The sequence below is a fragment of the Ictidomys tridecemlineatus genome, chromosome 3 (assembly GCF_052094955.1).
Source record: "Ictidomys tridecemlineatus isolate mIctTri1 chromosome 3, mIctTri1.hap1, whole genome shotgun sequence".
Lineage (NCBI taxonomy): Eukaryota > Metazoa > Chordata > Mammalia > Rodentia > Sciuridae > Ictidomys > Ictidomys tridecemlineatus.
This window is the reverse complement of record NC_135479.1, coordinates 145,405,771-145,429,105: the sequence shown is the minus strand read 5'-3', so window position 1 is coordinate 145,429,105 and position 23,335 is coordinate 145,405,771. Positions and strand designations below refer to the sequence as shown.

Below are 23,335 nucleotides of genomic sequence, written 5' to 3'. Positions count from 1 at the left end.
AGCTGCCTTCAGTCATTGGAGTCCAATTTAAACCTATCCTCAGAATTCTGGGGGGAGTGGGGAGAACTGACCCAGATGAGAGCGAGAGTCATCTGTGAGCCCATCTCCAAGGAGGAAATGGTGTGAAGACTGATTTCAACCCAGGGTCCTGCAGGACAGAGATGGGGCATGCAGATGACATGATGAATGACGAGAAAGTAGAATGGAAAAGCACATCAGTCAGATGAAAGGAGGAGAGAACCGGGAGGCGGTTGAGCCGTGTGGCTTGAGGGAATGGTGTTGTGCATCTCCATATCTCACCGTATCTCATTGCCCCATCTATAAGACGGTGTAATAAAATCATACCTGCCCTTAGGGCTTGTGTGGGCTAGAACACATGCAACTTTTTAAATGGCCTGCTATAATACAGGCTCTCGGTCTACTAGGACATGCTCACAACACTCCATCCTTTTGGAGTTGCTCAGAGTCCTGGGCGTCTTTCTCTCCTGACTCATTCAGGCTTACTCCTCCACTTGGAAGTCCTCTCTGCAGTCGTGGCCCTCAGCCCCTCATGCTAGGCCCAGTCTGTGACCCTGCCTCCTCCTCCATAAGAAGACTCCCTTGTCCACTCGGCAGAAGGGCTGATTAGTTTGGTGACCTGAGACCCAGGCTTTTTTCCAGGTGGCCCATTTCACAAAAAGGAACAAATTTAATTCCATACCCTTCTGAAGCAGATATTGTGGCCATTTTACAGATGAGGAAACTGAGCCTGAGAGAGGGGAAGTCATTTGCCCAAAGTCAACCTAAGAGTAAACGGTGGAGAGGAGATTCCAGCCCAGGTCTGCGTGGCTCCTGGGTTTTCCTACTACTCCAGGCGGCTTCCATGCCAGATTCCTCAGCAGAGCATGAAGCCTTCAGAAAGCACCCCTCCCCACCTCCTGCCCAATCCTTTCACTGGAGTGTTTGACCCCCACAGAGCCCAAGAGCCACACAGAGAGGAGAAGGAGCAACTTGAGAGGAAAGAGCAGCTGGAAGCTAAAAAGACACTGAAGGGAGCTAAGATGGCGTCTGCAGGCCTGGGAGGCTCTCTGGCAGGCTCTGCTGCTAGCCCTGGTTTGGTTTGGGTCTCGTCTATCAGGGTGTGTGACTCCCTGGGAAGGAAAAAATGAGGGGCATGAGGGGCACAGGCTAAGCGAGAAGCTCTGGCAGAAGGGCCGTCAAAGCTCCAGCTGCTCTGAATGCATTCAAGCCACTTGGCCCAGACACTCAGGCCAGCAAATCAGGGTCAGGCAAATGAGGCTTAGACAGCTGTAGGGGGTCTCACAGGAACCGGGACAGGATCCTGGCAAGCAGGGCAGGAGGTGGGGGTCCCTTGAAGGCCTCAGACAGGCCACCCCTTGCCTCCAGAAAGGAATATGAAGTGGTTTTCACAAACCACAGAGAGGAAAACCCGAGGTGCTGCCCGAGAAAAATTCCTGCAGAGACTATAAATGAAGTGTGGTAGGCACTTGGACAGGAAGCTGAGATCACAGGCAGACAGAGCGTGTTCGATAATAAAGTCCTGTCAGGCAAAGCTGGTCTCCTCCGGTTGACAGGGTCACCAAGCTGGTAGACAAGGGAAATGGGGTTCGCCCACAGTGCTGATCTCGAACAAAACAGCTGACAAGCTCTTCGTGAAATTGTGTGTATGAGCTGGAGAAAGGAAGCTAGAAGGTGGTAGAATTAGGAGGACACAGAGCTGGTCACACGATCACACCCCGAGGGTACTTAACCATGAGTCAAGGCCCCTTGGAAGGAAGTGTCCAAGGGCATCCTCAGGGCCCCAGGGTTTCTACCCATGCCTCCCCCATTCAATAGCTTGTCAATTCCTCTGATCAATACACAGGAAGCATTTGAAGCCAGGAGCAACAGTGAACATATTGGATGCCAAAAGCAGGGTGTTATGGTTTAGATGTGAAGTTCCTTCTAAAAGCTCATGTGTGAGACAATGCAAGAAGGTTTAGAGGAGAAATGATTGGGTTGTGAGCATCTTAACCAAAATAGTGAATTAATCTCCTGATGAGATTAGCTGAGTGGTAACTGAAAGTGGGTAGGGTATGGCTGGAGGAGGTGGGTCATTGGGGGCATACCTTTGAGGTATATATTTTGGATCTGGTGAGTGGACACACTCTCTCTCTCTGTCTCTCTCTCTCTCTCCTTTCTGATTATCATGTGAGCTGCTTCCTTCCACCACACTTCTGCCATGATGTCCTTCTGCCCCATCTTGGGCCCCAAGGAATGGAGCCAGCCTTCTATGGACTGAAACCTCTGAAACCATGAAGTAAACTCTTCTTCCTCTACAGTTGTTCTGGTCAGGTCTTTCAGTCATGGAGTGAAAAAGCTGAATAAAACACAGGTTCTGAAATGTCTCAGTTAGCTGGACAGATGGACTGAACTGAAATAAGAGAAAACGAATTGAGGAAAACACTGTAAAGTTCCAAACAGGATACCAAAAAACTACAACACTATTATAGGAGGAACTATATCTTAAACTCATATACTACGAGACTGGGGTTGTGGCTCAGTGGTGGAGCACTTGCGTAGCATGTGTAGTAGGGCCCTGGGTTTGAGTCTCATCACCACATATAAATAAATAAAACAAAGGTACATTTACAACTAAAACAAATACATATTTAAAATGAAATAAAGTAAACTCGTATACTAAGTTTTAACTCCCAATACTTCAGAATGTGGGCTTATTTGGAAATAGGATTGTTGCAGATAGAGTTAGATGAAATTATACTAGAGAGAGGTGGGCTCCTGACCCTGTAAGACTGCTGTCTTTATAAAAAGGTAAATTTAGAAGTAAACACAGGAAAACACCATGTGATGATAAAGGCAGAAATTAGTTTGATGCTTCCTAAGCCAAGGAATGCCAAGACTGCCAGCAAACCACCAGATGCTGGCGAAGAGGCACAGAATAGACTTCATCATATTTCTCAGAAGGAAACAACCCTGCCAATACCTTCATCTCAAACTCCCAGCCTCTAAGCTTGTGAGACAACACATCAGGCCACCCAGTTTGTGGCACTTTGTTATGTCAGCCCTAGAAAACTTATTCAAGCTCAAAGACACATTTGGGAAGATGAGATTGAGTGACAGCTTATGTTAAAGAGACTGGGAGAATTGGTTGGTCAAAAGGTCAAGAAAAGTCAGCAGTGCCCCATGGCTGCCCAAACAGCCAGGTCAGAATTGGAGCTGACTGAATAGAAGGTGTGGGACTTGGACCCTTAAGGGTGTGCTAGACAGGCCTCACCTGCAGGGCCTGACGTGGTCCTAACAACCTCAATTTGAGACAAATAGGAGGATCTCAGTGTCCTGTGCCCAGAGATAAAGAGATGATCCAGAGGAGGACCAACAGAAGTGGGAAAGAAATGGGAAGAACAGAAGAGGAACTGGGTTTTCTAGAAAGAACCGTAAGCAGAAAAGATGGAGCCCATAGGGGAGAAACAGACTTCAAAGGATGGCCAGAACTATCAGGCATTGTTGCCCAAAAATCTAACGGGCCACCTCTGTGGGGAGATGAGCTGTCTCTGAAGTACTCAAGATTTCACCTTCTGGCCACTCAGTAGGGACTTGTACAGGTGACTCGAGCACCAGACAGCTCCAAGAAGGGTCCATACACATTTCTGCTTGACTCGACCCAAGCTTCTTACCCTTTTAGAGCCCACCACGAGATGTTTTGATCCCAAAACCTTTCTTTCTTTCTTTTTTACCAGAGATTGAACCCAGGGACACTCAAACCACTGAACCACATCCCCAGCTCTTTTTATACTTTATTTTGAGACAGGGTCTCACTAAATTGCTTAGGGTCTCAATATGTTACTGAGGCTGGCTTTAAACTTGCAGTCCTCCTTCCTCAGCCTCCTGTGTTGCTGGAATTATAGGCATGCATCACTGCATCTGGGCAAAACTTTAAATTAATGGCTTTAACAGATTAAATTGTGCCATCCAGTGCTGGAATAGATGTTTGGTTTGCTTCACTTGAACTCATCTGGCTTATTCTAAAAGATCCAGCTTCTGTCCTTTCCATTTTAGGGTCTTCTGGTTCTCCTGGACTGATGAGCTATGTTCTCTTCTACAGGAAGTTCTGCTTCTTCTGCAGTCAGTCACTTTCAACCAAAACCCCAAGCATTCCACCCACCCCCACTCTAGACAAAAGCCCTCTTTTTATCAAACCTACTGTGGCTGGATTTTCCAATCCTGTCCAGTTGCTGCGTACCCTCCACTGACAACACTCGAGTTGCTCAGGGTCTTTTCTAAAATCTATGTCTAGAAATGAGTACAGAATGACCAGGGAAAATCCAATCTGGGATTTGCATTTCTCTTAGTGCCATCTAAGACATCGTTGTCTGGAGCAACTCCATCACCTTGCGGGCTCCTGTGAAGCCTGTGCACAATTAAACCCCCTCAGATCTTTTTCTCAGGCTCTCAGCCAAATCAGGTCTGCCCCCACCCCCAACCCCCTCAAGAACTTGAGTAATTAATTTCTGCAATCTAAATGCGACTTTCCATCTGCCCCTGTTAAATTTCATCTTGTTAGTTTAAACCCAGCATTCCAGTCTGTTGAGATCATTTTTGAATCTTTCTTCTGTCTTTTATAGAAGCTGCCCATCATGGCCTTGTCACCAACAAATTTGATAAGCTCGCTTACTCCAGTTTCATCCAAGTTATGTATAAAAATGTGAAGTTTAATTTTTTGGAAGCTCACCTGCTACAAACCATTTTCCCTTTTGGAATCTCTAAATCATACGGTCGTTCTTCCCCAAGTCAGATGTCCTACAGTCTTAGGAAGGTCTCTGGGCATGTCATTTCTTTCCTTGGTCATTATAAATGCCAGGCTGATGCGTTTTCTTTCAGCTGAGTGTTCTGTCACATAACTGCCTAGTTCTTGGTCATGGTCAGCATCAAATCCAGATGACAGTTTGGGTTGCCATTTATCGACCTCCTCAGCAATGACAATGGTACAGAGGCAAGAATGCAAGAATATATCCAACCCTGTACTTTAAACAGTATTTGACTTCTAACAGAAGCCAGGCTGCCTATCCCCCATCATTACTGCAGCATCTCTCCCTGACAGCTTTATAATCCATACTGGGAGAGCAGCATCCAAATTCTTCTGACTAGCTAGGGAAGCTGTAATAGAGATATGTCATCACTTGGACCTGCTCAGCTGCAAGGTATGCTGGAATCTTGGCAGCTGGTCAGGGGAGCAAGCAAGAAATGTTATCTAGTATGAGTTTTTGGGAAAAGGGGACAAGGATATAATTGAGGAAGTAAAAAAGAAAGGGGGACATTGATAAATAGCAACTCTGCTCTCCTGCCATTCATATTTGAGAACCACTCCTCTTCTGCTGGAGGGAGGTACAACATATGTCCACGGGATGCTGGTGGAACATTTGTGAAAAACCTGTTGATGCCACAAGCCAAGAGATACCCAAGAGGATGGAGAATATATATATGTAGTAGTTATGTGTGCAGGCTCTGGGTTTAAATCCCATATCTACTGTTTATTAGCTGTGTGACCTTGAACAAACTGTTTTATCTCTCAAGGTTTCAGCTGTCTCATGGAAAAAAGTAGAGGCAAAAATAATAAGAGTACATAAGGCAGACAGCATCAAAAGAGATAATGCATATAAAAAGTTTAGCACGTCATAACAGCTCAGGAAATAATGGTATTGTGAAAACAACAGCTTCAAGGTGCTGAGTCCTGATAGGTCAAAGGCTGGAGATGTCAAGAGGAAAGGGCTGAGAAGGGAAAGGAAGAACCAGGGATGCTGGAGGTCAGGGGCAGGAGAGACTGAGAGTAAGGTGGGGTAAGGCAGCATTATGTGGAGCTGACCTTGGGGGGAGCCTAGGAAGGAGGTCTGACCTTAAGTCAGACCGGGCAAAGCAGTCAGCCTGAAGCCTCAGAGAAGTCCAATGAAGAGTTTGTTTCTCGGCTCTGAATTAAAAAAAAAAAAAAAATTTTAATATTATTTCTATAGAAATTCAGTCAAAAACGGTTTTAATGGTCCATGTTAGAAAGAAGCATAAATATTCCATTTCAAGAAATCTCTTCTGAGGAAACAATCATCAATAGGCACAAAGATTTATGTACAAGGATGTTCACTGCAGCATTATTTATAACGGTGAAAAATGGCTTGCAATCTAAATGTCCAACCACGGGGGGTCTGTTAAATAAATTATGGCACATGGTGTGATGGAATACAGGCAACCATTAAAAAGTCCATTTTCAAACACATAGGGAAATTATCACAACATGTTGTTAAATGAAAAAGGCTAGTTACAAAATAGCCCAGATAGTACGATCACAGTTTAGTCACACCTATCCAGAAAGAAATATACTGAAGTGTTGAATATGAATGTCCGTTATTTTAATAAATGCTTTTCTAAGAAAAAATGGCCCGAAAATTATACTAGAAGCTCCCATATCAGTTTGTAATAAAAAGTCATTAAATTCAGAACAGGAACACAAACCGTAGCTATGATCTGAATGCCAGGAGCTATAGAGGAATGGATGAGAAAGGACCTGGCTGCTTTGAGGGGCTGAGGGCTAAAAGATTCTGCATGCCATGGGCGTGAGGCCAGGTGGAACCCAGGCAAAGATTAGGCCAGTGGCTTTCAACCAGGGTTCAATATCAGAAGTGCCAAAAATACTAGTGCCCAGGCTTTGCCCTCAGGATTCTGACTTAATTAAGGTCTAGGATGCGAATATCATGTCTATTTTTAAAAAATCTATAGGTGATTCTTATGGGAATGAGTGAATTTAGTGTTGAGCTGGACCAAGCCACATTTACCTGTATTCAGAGGTATATTGGAGGCTGCTCATCAGGTACACAGTCTTCTCTCTACACTGGACCCAGCACAGGAAGACTCGCTTTACAAGGTGGAGTGATGCTGAAAGTGAGGCACCTGCTCTATGCAGGAAAATTACCCTTAGCCTTGGGGGACAACAGAAATACTCCTTAGATCTGGCCTGTTGGGGAGCTTTTGCCACAAGTACACTGCTCTGCACTCACAGACTCCTGACCTAGGGTTCCAGCTGACTCCATCAGCTGAAAGTACAGGCTCTGTGAAAGACAGAAGGAAAGAAAAGCAGGATCCTGGGAAATCTACAGGGACTTGACCCTGAATACGTAAGAGCTAGTGGTATTTTCCTCTGCTGTCCTGCTTCTGAGTAGAAACACACACCAGCCAACAGACCAATGAATGTGTGGATCTTAAAAGTAGTCTGCTTTGGGCGGATGAGGCCTCTTGAAGGGCTCCTAGTTTCCCCCAGGCACCTTGTGGGAAGAGAAGCAGAGGGAACAAGCTATTAGAAACAAAGTCCGTATTAAATGATAAGATCTCCCAGCTTCTCACTTCAGATATAAAATTACTCAAGGCACCAAAAGAAGGCAAAGAAGAGGTCTGGGTTGGGTGCTTAATACACTGGATCCATCCATCCCTGAATAATTAAGAGCCAACTCAGCTCTTTTGTACACCTTATGGAAGGGATCCTGGGGGGGCCTTCAGGATAATGGCTTCAGCAGCAGGGAGGGAGCTTTGCTCAGGTAGACCCATGGGGCTTACAAGTAGGAATGCATCTCAACTGTACCTCACAAGCCATTTCCTTGCAGTCACCTCCCTGGTGGCCTTGTGTCTGCTCTGGCAAAGGAACAGTCTGCAGATAATCCAATGATCAAACCATAGTGCACATCTTTGCAATGCATCGCATCTGTGTACACATGCATATTCATACACACACATACACCTCAACACACAGCAAACTTACCTTCCAAAATGACATCTGCTTCAGACTTAGGTGACAAGGACAAGGTACTTCGTGAAGATTCAGTGACTGGCATTCAAACTGTTTACCAACAGAGGGGCTAGAAATTAGCCTAAAACTAAATATTCCCTACAAATAATCCACATCAAAAAAGCAAATGAATCACTCCTGGAAAATCAAGAGGCAACTTCAATCTCCATCCAAAATCAGTGACGCAAGGGCCAGAAAGGGCTTGGGGTTCATCACTGCTTTTTTATAGCTGAGGAATCCGATGGTTTGGCAGAAATGTTCAAGTGGGGAAGCCTCCCTCAAGGCAAACCCAGCCTTCTCCTTCAGTACTTGAAACTTATATCCTTGTGTTTGATCCTCAGGGGATGGGCAGAACAGATGGTCACTAGCTATCCTCCAAGAACCAACCCTTTCCCATCACAGAAGATGCCAGTCAGACATACTCCTGGTTCAAATGCAAAGGTATTCTGAAAATATTGACAGGGCTTCAAATTCAAACGAGTTCCATGTGCAAGTCTGATTAAGTTGTCCTTATTAAAGGCAGATCAATGAGGGCTGTGTCATGGTGGGTCTCGGCATATGCAGGGTTGCCTCTAAAGGTTTTCAAGCACTCAGGGAGAACCCAACAATATCCTTGTCCTACAGCAGAGGAAGAGACTCTGCCAATCCCAGTGTTCAGCCCAATGGTCTGTCCTACTTTCCCCAAGGTGTCCAGCAGCAAAGTGGACAGAAAATCATCTTCTCTCTCTTTTTTTTCCACTCTAAAAAAAGTCTAGTAATTTTTTATCAGTGCAACACATACACAAACACATGCACGTGCATGCATAGACACACACTCATATCAGGATTAAAGCATGCATCCTGCAAGACTTGGTTTGCAACGTTCATGCCCAGGAAAGCAAAATACTAAAACAGAAGGGAAGGGAAGTGACATGGCAGAGCCACAGAACACTTGGCTCCCTCCCTTCCCTTTCCTTTCAAAACTCTGCTTTAACTGAAAGTTCTTCCTGCCACTTTCTAGCCTTCAATCCAGTTAGAAGAAGAATTCCTCAGAAGGAGAGTCTTGGAGGAGACTCTCTGAGACACAGGGTGGCATACACGATTCCTTTCCAGATCGCTCATTAGAGAATCAATTCCACAGCTAAGCAGATGTCTTTAAAGCAAAGCCATAGAGAGGGAGATCTGAAGAGGAGAGCATAATGTCAGTGAAATCCAGGTACTGCACATACAAGCTACAAAAGAAGGCTCAGACTGGACAATTTGATGCAACTCCATTAGTCAAGACACTTGCCTTGTCTCTTGTCATACATTTAAGATCAAGTTAATTAAGCACTGTCATAAATTTAAGACCAACTTAGTGATGGCTAAACTCAAATATCTAAAATTACAGAAAATTCATTCAGTACAAGTAACTATCTCTAACACATATGCCACTCCTTCATAGAGAAATGAAGACAGGCTAGTGATCAAGGTAATTGTATAAGGTAAAGGATGGTCTCAGGACCCACTGGAGTTCAGACCATGAGGTATATACCAATACTTCCTCCTAATAGTTGTCATCCCCAGACCTCCAGATGCCTGGCTTTACCTTTGTCTACAACATAGGTATGAGGGAGGTTGGGGCCATAAAATGGCTCAGTTGGTAGAGTGCTTACCTTACATACAAAGACCCTGGGTTCAATCCCCAGCACCAGAAAAAAAAAAAAAAAGTTATGAGGGAGGTGTTCAGCCCCTTCACAACTGAAGCATGGAAAGGAAATTTGGAACTTAGGAACCAACAAATTTGGAAATTGGATCCTAGCTTTCTCAGTCCTACACCCAGACCACAAGTGCTTTGGATAAGACCACATTAGCTATCAGATCACTCACACAAATCTATACGGAAAGCGCGTGCGCGCGCACACACACACACACACACACAAATTCCATCACAGATGTCAAGGCAATGTTGGTAAGTATGTCCTCCTAGTCTGGCTAATTGACCTTCACATAGGAAGATCAGAGACATGCTTTGCTTACTATTGTATTCACAGCTCCTAGCACAGTGCCTTTCACATAGGTACTCAGAAAATAAAGAACATGTATGTGACCATATTGCCACCATTGGTCTCATCTACCATGTATTATCCAGGCAATGACAAAACCAACACTTGAGGATCATGGGGAACATCTGGCTTCTGTGGCAGGGTGGGGATAGTGCACCAGAACACAGCCCTGAGTCCTCTATGGCAATATAACAAAGTAACCTGCACTTCTCATCAGGGTTCTTGTCCTTTTGCCTTCTGTGTCCCCTTTATCACCTCAAATCTCAACGAAAGTAGTGAATTGGTTGACTAATTCATAGTGATCTAGGTTTCTGTCTCATTGACTTTCCTTGTTCGGATATGGGAGGGTGACCAACTCTAAGGACAAATGTGTCATGGTCAATGTTCCAAATAATCAGACCCAATATCATCTTCTTCCCAAATGGACATACTCCATCTAGCAACATTCATCTCTATTAGGCTGAGCTTCCATCATGTTTGCCAATTCTCTATCCCCTTCCTGGGGATTCCCTTCCCTTTTTAGACCCACAGTCAGGACTCAGGGCTTTCTGGATGTTCCTTGGGATCCCTGAACAACCAATGGGATCTTCCAGTCTTTTCTCATCCAACCCCTGAATAAGGATTTGCTACATTAGGGGAAACAGAAATTCAGTTGGATTTCTTCCTTTCTGTGAAGAATAAAATTGGTTGGTATCACTGAATTCCTAGTGGGAAAGTGGACAGAAGACCTGAGTTCCAGTCTTGGCTCTATATCTGGAACCCTGTGTTTGTGGATGTGAAATGCTCAGATTTGTACAAGATGCTCCCTGAACTCAGGAAATCATCATCTCTCAGAAGAATCCTGGTGGGCCTTGAGGGTGAGGATCAGCAGGGGGATCCAATAGGCGAGAGGCAGGACCAGGATGAGGATATTCCAATCAATCCCCAAAGTACAAGTAAATATATGTATAAAATACAGGTACAAAATAGATTATTCATATATTAGAATCTTAATTTCTTGATTATAAATATAGGGACTATTCAAGGGCTATAAATTGGTTTTGTTCAGATCATTTCATTTGTCCAGACTGACTCTGAACACTCATTGACTTTGAAGACCAAGCTCCTCTGCTTCCTTGATCAACACACTGTTACCTTCCTGCACTCTAGATCTGAGTTTGCCATTCCCTCAACATGGACAATCTCCAAGCCTTCCTCCAGCCTTAAATCTCATAAGAAGTGACTAATGGAAAGGTTTCAAACAAGTCAGGAGGTTCACCCTATGACAGGGAAGCTGCTGAAGTTCCCATAATCCCAATGGAGAGGTGGCAACCCATGGAGCCAGGCTGGACCTCTGGTCTCCTCTGCCTTTCTAGTCTGCCTCTAGTGATGTAGGAACTGCTCTTCATCCAGCCCTTCTGCTGTCTCACCCTCCCTGTAACAGACAGTGGTGGGAGGAGGGTTCTGGCTCCTCTCCCTCAGGACAGAGCCAACAAGCTCAGCTCTGTCCCACCTGAGTCATGAAGCTTTCTTTAGCCAGTCCTCTCCCAAGTCCTCCTAAGGTCATCATTTGGCAACAAGCCTAGCTGTCTTGCACTGCCCATGTCCACCTTCTCCTCCCCAAACACACACAAGAATCATGGGATCAAACTGATAAATTAGGGAGCTTGCTGGGCAGGGGCTCAGCCCTGTTCCTCTTTGTATCTACCAGCTCCTAAAATGGTGCATTGCACACAGTAACTTGCTTAAAAAATGCTTGAGGTCCACAGTGACAATGGTGGCCATTTTCAGTTGTGGAGGAGGAAGGCTCTAGCATTCATTCCCAGAAAGGGAAAAGATAGAAGATCTGCCATTCCTTCTGAAATTGGCGGTATTAGTTGTTGATATGCCCCCCACACACACACACACACTCACACACTCACACACTCACTCATAGCCCCCATATATACACCTTTCCTTATTTTCCCTCCTGGCAAAAAGAGGCAGTCCCACCTCCTAAGACCCTCCCCCAAGACCCAGACCGGTTTTCAGTGCTTTACACTGCCCTCTGAGTGACCCAATGGCAAGTTCCCTCTCTCTCCTTGATATCTTATCCCCCCACCTCCTCCTGGGAACCTAGATTTGGGGGGGGGGGGTTGTTCAATGCTGTTTCTTTTTTTCCTAGTTGTGAGGTCCAGTTCTTGGGCTCAAGTTCCCCTCTGCCCCTTCCTCAAGGTCATCTATCCTGGCTCACAAAGGGTGAGAGGCCACTTCTAAATGTCAAGAAGAAAGGCGGGGAGGGTAACAGAGAAGACTAAATGGGGATAGGCTAAAAGATGAGAGGAAGTGGGGACTGGGAGGGCAGTGGAGAGGGCCATGGAGCAGACACGACAGAATGAGGAGCAGAATGAGGCCCAAATGGGAAGCGGTGGGGGCTGAGAAAAATGAAAAGAGGCTGGATTAGCTAGGGTTTGGAGGGGAAAGATTGGGATTGGGGTCAGAGTACGTGGGATTGTGGTGGGGTCTAGGCAAGCTTCCAACCTCCAATCCCATTTGGTTGGTCGGAAAGGAGGGCATCCTGCGGGTGGGCTGCCCCTTCTGCGCTCCGCCGGCCTTCACCCCACTCCCCACGGGAAGCCTGGAGAGGACCACAGGGGTGGAGGCAGAGACCAACGGTCACCTATCCTCATCCAAACTCGGGGCCCACTCCTGACCGGCGCGACGAAGAGAAATGACCCAAAGACCGGGTAGGGAGAGAAGAAGGTGGGAAGAATGGCGCTTCAGGTGGTCCTCCTGATTGTTTAAAGTTTGTGGCCGATCCTCTCAAGCCTCGCCTTCTTCCTCCGCGGTTCGAACGACCACTTCCCTCTCGGCTCGCTGCCGCCCTCCCAGCTCCGGTCCCAGATCCCCTCTCCAGTCTCCATCCCTCCCTGTGCCCGAGCGCCCCCCGCTCCCTCCCTCCGCTCTGGATCTCCGGCACGACGTGAGCGGAAAGTGAATGGGCAGCCCCAACCACAAAGACAAATTACCATGAGAAAAATAAATCGGGAAATCGCCGTTCGCGTCCCAGGTTCCCGCCGCCGCACCCCTCTCCACCCCTCTCCACCCGCCGAGGCGGGAGCGAAGGGCCCCCGGAGCCCTCCATCTAAGGCCTGGCGGGCAGAGTTGGGGCTCCCTGGGGCCCAGTCAGGGCTGGGGTGTCCTAAAGGGGGCCTGAGAAGAATCGGGTGGGGGCCCCCACTCTCTGCCGCGGCTGCGAAACGGAGACGTCCCGGAGCGGGAGATTTCACACCCTGGGCGGGCCACGCGTTCCCACGCGCCTCGCCGCCCGCACTCTCCCTCCACCACGTTTACTCGCCAGCCTTCTCAGAGCCTCCATCTCCGCGCCAGTCTCAGCGTCTCTGCCCGGCTCCCTCCCAGCCTTGCACTCGTCGGTCCCCTCCTCCAGGCCCGGGCCCCCAACGCGGCGGCAGCCCAGACGCACCGATTGCAGCTCAAAGAGGGCCCAGTGGAACGGGGACGCGGAGCCGGCGGGAGACAGGAACGCAGCATCGCTGAGGGAGCCCAAGCCGAGATAGCAGCCCGCGACGCGGAATCCGGTGGACCCCTGTCCTCCGCTGCACCCTCCCCCATCTGCCTCCAACTTGCCAGCGTCCCTCGGCCCCACTCCTCTACCCACCCGAGTTGCTGAAGTTTGCAACTTGCAGCCCCAGCCCGTGCGGAGAAAGCGCCCAGGGCTCCAGGGACTCACCTCCTGGCTGCACGCGCAGGTGCTGGATTCCCCGCGGTTCTCTGGTCCTGATTGCTCCGAGAGGTGGCGGCGAGCCGGGGGGCTGGCGGCCCGTCTGGGAATGGGGCGGCCGCGCAGGAAGGGTCCCTGGCCCTTGGTTCAGCGCTCCGGTGCAGTCCGGACCCGGGCCGCGCCCGCTGCGCTTGGACTCCTCCAGCAACCGCTGGATGCGCGGCCGACCCGCCCGGCTCCGCGGAGCTGGGCTCTGGCACCAACCCCCGCGCTCCAACTAGCTCCAGACCCGGCGCGCCGGAGAGAGCGGGGAGGAGGAGATCTAGGGAGCAGAAGGAGGGAGGGAGAGGCGGTGGGGGAGGAGTTGGGAGGGAGGGGAGTGAAGGAGGGGAGAAAAGGAGGAGGGGGTTGTAGAGGACCTGCGGCGGCTGGCGCTTCACCCGCCAGCCCTGAGTCGCAAGGGAGAGCGCAAGGGGGCGCCCTGCGTCCCCATGTCCCCTAGCCCGGATCCCTGCCCCTGACCTGTCCAGTGTGTGCGACCAGGAGGGTGGACAGAAGCCTCTCCTCCCCAGTCTGCATCCTTAGTCCCAGACCGAGGTCCTCCCCCAGCACCTTTTGCTACATCCCGCCTTGGCGCCTTTGGTCTCTCTGATCTCGAACCTGGCTTCCTCGTAGAGCGTCAGCGCGGCCTGCCCACCCCAAGTCTTGGGCCTGAGAGACAAGCTCTCCCCCAGTCACATACACACACACTAACCCCGTGCTCCCCAATTTCCTAGCCCTATTAGGTAGGGAACGATCTTCCTGCCTGTGGATTCGAAGGAGGAAGAAACCGCGTACAAAACGAGGGAGGTCCGTTTTAAACTGCGGTGGCGGGGAGTGAGGCTAAACTGCTGGACTGGACTGGAAAGCCTGAACTGGGCGGATGCTGGCTAACCTTGCAAGGCGTACGACCTTGAGAGAACCTCTCCAAGCCTCAGTTTCCTCGGTTGTAAATCGGGGTTGGTGGTATGCACCCTACACAATGGTGAAGAACAAGCAGGGGATCCAGGGAGTAAAATAACGTTAGGAACATTGGGAGGGCACCCAAGGATTGAGCGATCGGCGGAGGCTATGGAGTGTTCTCCGCCGAGGTGGGAAGCTTCAGCGCAATCACACCGGGCGAGGAGGAATTGTTTACAAGTTTAAGTGATCTAGTGTTTCTGATGGCTAGGAGGCGGGAGGCTAAGTCCTAAGGAACAAGCTTCAAATCCTAGTTGCCCGGGCTGCAGGAGCGACGGGAAGGGAGCCCTCTGCTGAACAAAAAAGGTATTTTAAAATTTAAAAAAAAAAAAAAAAAAAAAAAAAGGTGACCTAAGAAAATGAAGAGAAAAAACAAAGGATCTGAAATATTAAAATCAGAAGTGTGAGTCTAAAAGAGAACTGTGAAATAAAAATAAATAAGCTGGAGGAAGGAAAACACTAGGAGACTTTCTAGAGTTTTATAGAAATTAAAGAATTAGAACAAGGTCCAGGAGAAGCATTTTACTTGACAAAATTCTGAGTAATGGAAATCCCAGATAAGGCAGAAGAATGGAAACAGTAAGAGCCCCCGGGGAAGCACCCCCTCTCTGCCACTCCCAACTCCCAACCAAGACAGGAGTAGTTTGGCCAGAATGATAGGACAGAAAGGCTGTACTCAGAATCCAAGAAAGGCATTTGTAAGGTTCTGTAAAAAAAGAGAAACAGTGCAAGATCTCAGAGATAAAGACTTTCTAGGGCAACGGAAATGCTGAAACTCGTAATGTGCAGAATGTAAAATGTACATTTTACAAATGTAAAACCCATTCTGATCAGAAAGAGAGAGAGGCAGAGAAGAAGAAAAAAGGAAGAAAAGGATCATGTCCTGGAGCCCATGCATCTAATATTGGTGCAGAAATCAACTTGGAACAATCAATGTACAGGATGGAGGCTAAACTTATCATGGTACAGACAAAGACATAGAGATCTGGAGAACAGAAGCTCTGGATTCTTCAGAATCCGCTAGGATGGGCAGGTCTCCTGATGCCCACTCTGAACCCCTTTCAAGCTGTGAGTGCTGCCCCCCAGCAGGCACTCACCTATCCCCATAACCTAAGGATTGATTTTGCCACTGCAAATACAGAAATGTATGTAATATAGAGATACCTTTTAATTAAAACCAAAACATGACAGCATTCCTTATATTGCAGAGACAGGGAATGAGCCTTCTCTTTTGGGAGAGTAGACAAATGCCTTCTGGGTGATTCTGTCCGCTGCTGCAGCTCTCTTGAAAGGCATTCAAAATTTCCTCCATCCTCCACACAGTCTCTCATCATCCTTCTCTCTTCCCACCATGTTTCCATTATTTTCTCTCCCTTCCCTTTCCACCATCACTTTGTGCCCTTTCCTGACTGTCCCTCACCACCTTACAAATGAGTGGGGGGAAGGGCCTTAGCACAGGAAAAGAGGACACTGGTCCTGGGAACTCTGGGAAGGGAAACTTCTTTTTGAAGGAAAGTAGGAGCCAAGAAGAGGAGACATTCAGAGAGACACAGACTGAGGAGCTGGGCAGCTTGCAACACTGGGCTAATTAATCCTAATTGCATCCTACTGTATTGTATTGATTAACAGTGATTACTCAAGGGCTCTCAATACAAGAGAACTCAGGAAGGGACATTTTCTCTTGAGTCTGGCTTACCACCTCCTCCAGGCATTCCCTGGCATTTGGCAAAACCAGTCTGGTTAGAATCTCTGAATCATTTACTTGAAACAGAATTGAGAGCATTGATCTCTTCACCAGCAGCTTCTGCCACCTTCTTTAGACCTTGCAATAACCTGTACAATAATTACTGCTATTAGGAGCAATTCTCCTCCTCCCCAAACACTGTTAATTAAGCAGAATGTAAATATAATAATAATACAGAATTATCTAAAACAAACAAGCTAAAAAGTAGGGAATACAGAAGGTAGGATGGACTTCTTAGAATTCACTCTTGACCTAGAAATTTCAAACTTACCTTGAACTAAATTTCCAAGGGGTTAAGTAGTACAAATTATCAAATCCACAGGGGGGGCCAAGCTGTCTCCCCCCCCTCCCACCCAAGGGAGTTTTCAGGGTGATCAAGCTACTCTGTAAAACAAGTGTGCAGCCTCTCTGAGGAGACATCAGTGTTTGTGTGTGTGTGTGTGTGTGTGTGTGTGTGTATACACATGCCTGTGCATAGCCCAGACACAAGCACAAATCTTGCCTTGCAGCAAAAGGCAAACAACAGCTGGTCGTATGCTGATAGAGAACTGAAAACAAAAAGGCAGCAATCACTTATAATGTCCACATAGTTTCCTGCTCCCAGAATGCCTGCTCATTGTGCCTGGGGATGGCAAAAAAAAAAAAAAAAAAGCAAATTCCCACCCTAGAAGTCAATGTCACTTTGTGACCCAAAAGCATTCTCAGGTCAGAGGAACTCAAGTGTCACTGAATGACAGCTTTGCCATTGTCCCCAACTAATGTGAGAGACCTTCCTTCCTTCCTTCACGAACAGCTGAGTGCCATTCACCATGCTAGGTGGAGAGGTCATAGGGCCCCACAGGCAGGCAGGGAAGGCGGACAGAACCATAGCGAGTGCAAGGACCACCACAGGATGGGCACCCTGTGGGCACAGGGAAGGCCAGTGACTGGCTGGCAGGGCAGAGAAGTCTTCACTGGAAAGGGCTATTCTAGCCGGGAATGAAAGATGGGGCAGGAATTTGCCAGACAGAGAAGTGGGAGGAAGCAGAGTATTCCAGGCAGAGGAAATAGCATGTGTAAAAGCACAAGGCGATATAATTAGATTTCTGTTTGAAGAATGACTTGGCCCTGGTTAACAGATTCAGAGAGAGATGAAGCAGTGAACGTGAGCAGGTAAGTGGTGTGGCCAAAGGAGTCCTGCACCAGCGGTTAGGGCTTCTCCTTCTGGGATAGCTGAGCTACCAAGCAGCGGTCAGTGACCTTGAACAAACCTCTTAGCCTCTCCAACCTTGGTTCCTCATGGATAAAATGAAAGGGATTGAACAATAAGCATTCTATGATTCTGACTCTACAAGCAGATACTTCTTTAAATCTTGCCCTCCATGACACTCTTTGCCTTATTTATGCATTTAGTCCTTTCCGTATGTGGAGCACTTGAGAGTTGACCGAAGTGTCTTCCATATGCTATCTCTTTGACCTTCACACCCATGTGAAGGAGAGAGCTACACTGAAGCCCTAGATGATTTTGCCTGGTCACCTGGCTGTAAGCCCTATCTCTGTGCCGATGATGGCCATGTTTGTGTCTGCAGTTCCGACCTCTTTCTTTAAAATCCAGATGGTTACAATGGCCTGCCCCTCTGCTAGGTGAACATCCAGTGGGCTTCTCATAGTTAACCTGCTCAGCATTTAGTTTCTGATTTTCTTTCCCAAACCAGCATCCTGTCAGACTTCTCTATCCTAGTAAATAAAAACTCCGTTCTCCAAAGTCTTGGAGTCATTCTGTACCCCCCACCCATCTAACCCATCAATAAATCCCATTGCCTCTACTTTTGACATGTTTTCAGAATCTGATCTCTTTCCTCCACCTACTCCACCAGCACCCCAATTCAAACCACTCTCTTTTCTCACGTGGATGTTCACTTACAGAATTTTCTCTATGTAGAAGCCTCTTAGGTCAGATCCTGTGACTCCTCTGCTCAGAAACTTCACCTGGCTTTCCAGTTCTCTGGAGATAAACCCAGGTCCTTACCAGCCCCACAAGGCCCTTTCAGACATCCTCTCCTACCCTCTTTACCTTCCCCTACACCTCTCTAGCCACATCTGCTTCTCAAAGACCTGAGGTTCTTATCTAAGGGCATTTGCATGTTCTCTCTGTTTGGAAATCTCCTTGGCCAAGTGTCCACATGGGTCATTTCCTCACTTCAGTCTGCTCCAGTAGAGTTCTTCAGAGATCCATTATCATCTTTTAAAAAATGACAAACATTTGTCACAATCACCACTTGACATTGTACATATTGTCTCCCCTCCCCAAAACATAAATTTCATGAAAGCAGAGTCTCCCTGCTTTGCTCGTTGCTCCAACCTCAGCCCACAGAAGAAAAGATGAGCAAAAGAAGCCCACAATTGTGGGGAGCTGCCATATAGGAGCTGAGTGCTCCCCTAGCTTTGAGCGATGGGAATGTGGAGATATGGCGAGCCAGCCCTGGGCTGTGTGTGAGCTGTGAGCATCTTGAGCGCACAGAGTAGACTGGACTGACCATGCAGCTCTCTCTGGGCTGTGCATGTAAGTGCCCCTTTCGCTCACTCTGCCTTTGATCATCACAGGGCACATGAGATGGGCGTGACCTTCCAAGATGTCAGTCAACCTGCAGACAGAAAGACATCACGGAGCCAGATTCAACCCCCCTGAAACCTGACCCCTGCCTCATTTGAATGGCTTCTCCCCAATAAAACTGGGCTCTTTCTCTTTCTTGCCTGCCTTGTCCCCCTTGTGGGAACTGCAGCTGAGGAGCAGTCACTGAACCCAAAGAGATAGGATAAACGGAGGCTCAGTGGGGTAATTGGTTGCTTTCAGAGCTGGGGCTTAAAGTCGGGTTTTCCATATCAAATTATTCTTGCCTATTGATTGTTAGTTATCATCTATAATAGCACTTACAAACCTTTTTTAGTAGAAGAAGGACATTACAGTACAACACAGTCACAATTCACCAACTCACATCAGCCCTCCACGTCTCCATGTCATGAAGAGTTAGTTACCTTTGAAAACCTAGCCCTCCACCCATGGCTCATCCTGGAGTCTTCACACCCCATTTCCACATCTAAGTGGAGGCTGTGGTGAGGAAGGAGGAAGGCTGGCTTTGTAGCTTGCCCTTGGATTGACACCCAGAGTATCACATCTCTCCCCAGGCCCTCCCAGGCGCCTCTCTCCCTTCCTCTTTCCTGCTGCCTTGGCATAGGCTGTCAGATTTGGACTAGGATAAGCCAGGAGGAAGTGCAGGTTGGGAGGGGTGTGCAGATCCGAAGGCTGGGGAGAGGCACAGCTGGTTTAGGGAGGACACCAGGCTTCCTGGCAGATGAGCAGGATAAAAGGCCAAATCAAGTGCTCAGCTCCAAGCCAAGGGGCAAGGGTTACTCTCAGGATGTTTGGACCCAGAGAGGAACATAAGGTGTGGTCAAACAAGAGATGTATGTTTGTGATTATCTCCCAGGACCATTGGGAGGTCACAGAGATCCTGAGCAAGATCAGGGCAGGGTGAGTGTTGGCCAAAGCCACCTAAGGCAGTGTCCCCCAAATGAGGCATTCCATTAAGATGAGGATCCTAGGCCTGTAATCAAGGAGGGTCATGGGCTTGTCCTTAGAGGTGCCAACCAGGAACAGAACCCTTGACAGGGGACAGGGGGAATCAGAAGGAGAGCCTCCTACTGAGGGGAGGAGAAACCCACCCGAGTGACCGAGAGGTCCTGAAGACTCTATTGTCCCGATCAGCATGTGTCTCCCTGGTGTTCCATAGCCCCAAACCTCACAGTGGGGAAACAGCAGGATGGCAAAATGCTTTACCTAGACCATAAATGAGCAGCACCTGAGCAGGCATGAAGCAGTCATGGCCTCTAAATGATCTCTTGAGCATGCCACTATCCCAGAACCATACAAAACACCTAGACCCCTGGCCCAGGAAAGAAGCATTCATTACATTGTTTATTGATTAGACACACAGAGGGACATGGTAGGGATGGTGCTGGACCATGAGCAGGGGCCTTGAATACAACAGAAGGGTTTAGACTTTTCCACAGGACAAGCAAGGGCAGTTTGAGGTTTGGGGCAAGAAGTTGACATGCGAGATGCAGGTAATTGGGGGATTGGAGCAAGGGAGACCAGTTAGAAGGCTTAGGACAGCACCAGCAACTACTGCACACCTACAGGGGACAGAAAGGACAAAACAATGAACTCTATTATCTACCTTTGTTGCATGAGGCACAGCCTAAGGGATTAATTGCATCACAGGCAAGGAAACTGAGATGGGTGAGAATAGAAAGGCTAGGAGGACACAGATGCTCAGAAAAGCAGTGGATGGTAAGGGAAGGCCTGGAAGAGAGCATGCACCCCCTGTCACTTTGCCTCAGGGCTGGTTCTTCCCTGAGTCCAGGCAGTGAAGGGCAATGGGAGGTGCCCCTAACCCATCCCTGCAATTCTTCAGCAGCTTGGATCTCAGATGTTAGCCACAAAGCCTTGATCTGTGGGGAGGCGGCAGGCTCCTTCCTTTCAATGAACTAAGAATTCTGCACCCATTTTTTGCTCAGTTCTGTGCCAAGGCTGAGAGGATGCAGTAAAGGATAAGCAATGTTTAAGGGATGATCATTCTCCTGGGAATGTGAGGTGCATGCAAGAAGGAAGCAGCAGGTGAACGCCAGAGGGGCTGTGCCAGGCAAATTCAGGAGAGAAAGAGCCCCAGGGCTGGGCCCAGGAAGGCTTTTTGGAGAATTACCCTGGCCACCAAGAAGTTGTAGTTGTGGGCAGGCACTGGGGAGGGAGAAGAGGCATTTGGTGGCATTCTTTGAGAAAGTAAAGAAAGGGCAACATCTAGAATCTACTTGGACTTGTAAAGGGTTTTTGACAAAGTTTTCTAGGAAAGGTCTTTTGCAAGTTCAAGTCACCATAGGGTAAAGGGAATGATGCCTCTTTTATCAAGATTAGGAAATGGCTTAGACATTTGGTTTCTCCAGATGGTTCACTGTTCAAACTCTCTCTTTAAGAATCAATGCAAGGAGCAGGAGTTGTAGCTCAGTGGTAGAACACTTGCTTAGCACACGAAAGGTCCCCAGTTTAATCCTTAGCACTACCCCAAAAAATCAATTAACATGATGTAGTGTAGTCATCTGATGGAATAATAGCCTTAAAAAGGCAGGACATTCTGAGCCATACTATAATACCAAGGGGCTAAGTGAAAGAGACCCACAGAGCAAATCCTGTATACTTCCACTTATATGATATATTTGGAAAGGTCACACTCCCAGAAACTGGGGGAAATGAGGAGACTAGTGTTTACCAGTTAAGAGTTTGAGTTTGGGGGGCTGGGGTTGTGGCTCAGTGGTAGAGTGCTTGCCTAGCATGCATAAGGCGCTGGGTTCGATCCTCAGCACCACATAAATGTAAAATAAAGATATTGTGTCTACCTAAAACTTAAAAATAAATATTTTTTTTAAAAAAAAGAGTTTGAGTTTGGGATGACAAAAATGTTTTGAAGATAGATGGCATGATGGTTATACAATATGAATATACTAACTGCCACCCTGAACGGTGCACTTAAAAATCATCAAGACAGTAAATTTTATGTCAGGATATTGCACCACAAGAAAGAAAGAAACCAACAGATATAGAATGACCCAGTTTAGATATTGTAAAGTACATTTTTAGCAGGGTCTGTTGGCTCACATCTGTAATCCCAGCTACTGGGGAAGCTGAGGCAAGAGGATTATGAGTCTGAGGTCATTTGGGGCAATTTAGTGAAACTCTGTTTTTTAAAAAAAATAAAATAAAAAGCACATTTTAAAAAATGGTTAACATGGTAAATTTTATGTAGATTATTTTCCACAATGACAGCCAAACAAGAATCTGTGCCAAGACTGGTCTGATTTACTCCTCTGTAAATATTCAGAAGGGGAAGTTCTCATGATAAACCTTCACACTGCAGATGACTCCAAATGCATTCTTCCGGACTCAGTAGAAATAAGCTCTCAGTCTCTGAGAGAAGGAGGCACCCCCACAGCCCCAGCAGTGACCCTTAACCTTCGTGGTTAGAATCATCTGCAGCAGCTTTTAGAGATACCCACCCCTGCCTCCAGTGAAATTTAAGTGCCCTAGATGGGGCCCAGGGCCTTGGTAGGTTTTCCAACGTTCCCAGGTGATTCTAACCCACAACTGGAGATGACCCCATAGAACATCAAGCCTGAAAATCTCAGACTGGGTTTATAGTGAGGCTCTGCCATTTGCCAGCGTGTGATGGTCAAGTTATTCTTGTTTTCAAAACTGGGTACTAAAAGTCCCTACTCATTGGGTGTAGGAGAGTGTTAAGAGAGATAACTGTAAGTAGAACATTTAACACAGTACCTAGTGCATTTTAAAGATCACTAAATATTAATTATTGTGGTTATCAATTGAGTTGGTATAAATCTGCAGAAAGTGGGCAGATACATTAAATCACAGCATGTGCAAATATGCTGAAAACTAAACAAATCCAGCTGGGCCCCAGTGGTGCACGCCTGAAATCCTAGCAACTCAGGAGGCTGAGGCAGGAGGATCGCAAGTTCAAAGCCAGATTAGGGAGGCACTTAGCAACTCAGTGAGACCCTGTCTCTAAATAAAATATTTGTAAAAAAGGGAGGAGCTAGGGATGTGGCTCAATGATTAAGCACCCCTGGGTTCAATCCCTGGTACCCAAAATAAATAAATAAATAAACAAATCCAAACCCTGTGACTAATGTCTCTATAAAAGGGCTCCTGGAAGCATTTTCTTTTCCAATACATGAGTTTGAAGTATTGCTTTGCTCCAAAGGCCAAGAAAACACATCAGGTGTTAGCAAATGCCCCCTCCATTTCCTTCAACATGGTCCCTCCGCCCTTCATTGATTTGTGGTGAGTTCTGGTCACTGAACCTCTGATGTTCTGACACTGGAGAAGGAAGAGAGAATGAACAACCTGGGGTGGCCGAGGGAAGACAGGCTGTAAAAGTTAGAATGCTCCAGACGAGAACAGAACACAATGGAAATCAGTAAACTCATCAATAACCAGG

General features: G+C 47.3%; 1 protein-coding gene across 5 annotated transcripts in view; it reads right to left on the bottom strand.

The window, feature by feature from the left end:
• The window catches only part of Sema5b (semaphorin 5B), a 117,431-nt gene extending 103,313 nt beyond the window's left edge, over positions 1 to 14,118 (bottom strand). For 2 of the 5 annotated variants that reach the window (XM_040270270.2, XM_078044117.1), the window contains exon 1: positions 13,556 to 14,118. The gene's annotated coding sequence lies outside the window, so the exon portion shown is untranslated. The remainder of the gene's footprint in view (positions 1 to 13,555) is intronic. The other 3 variants (XM_040270272.2, XM_040270271.2, XM_005338889.4) reach the window with 3 other exon arrangements.
• Between the last annotated feature and the right edge of the window lie 9,217 nt (positions 14,119 to 23,335).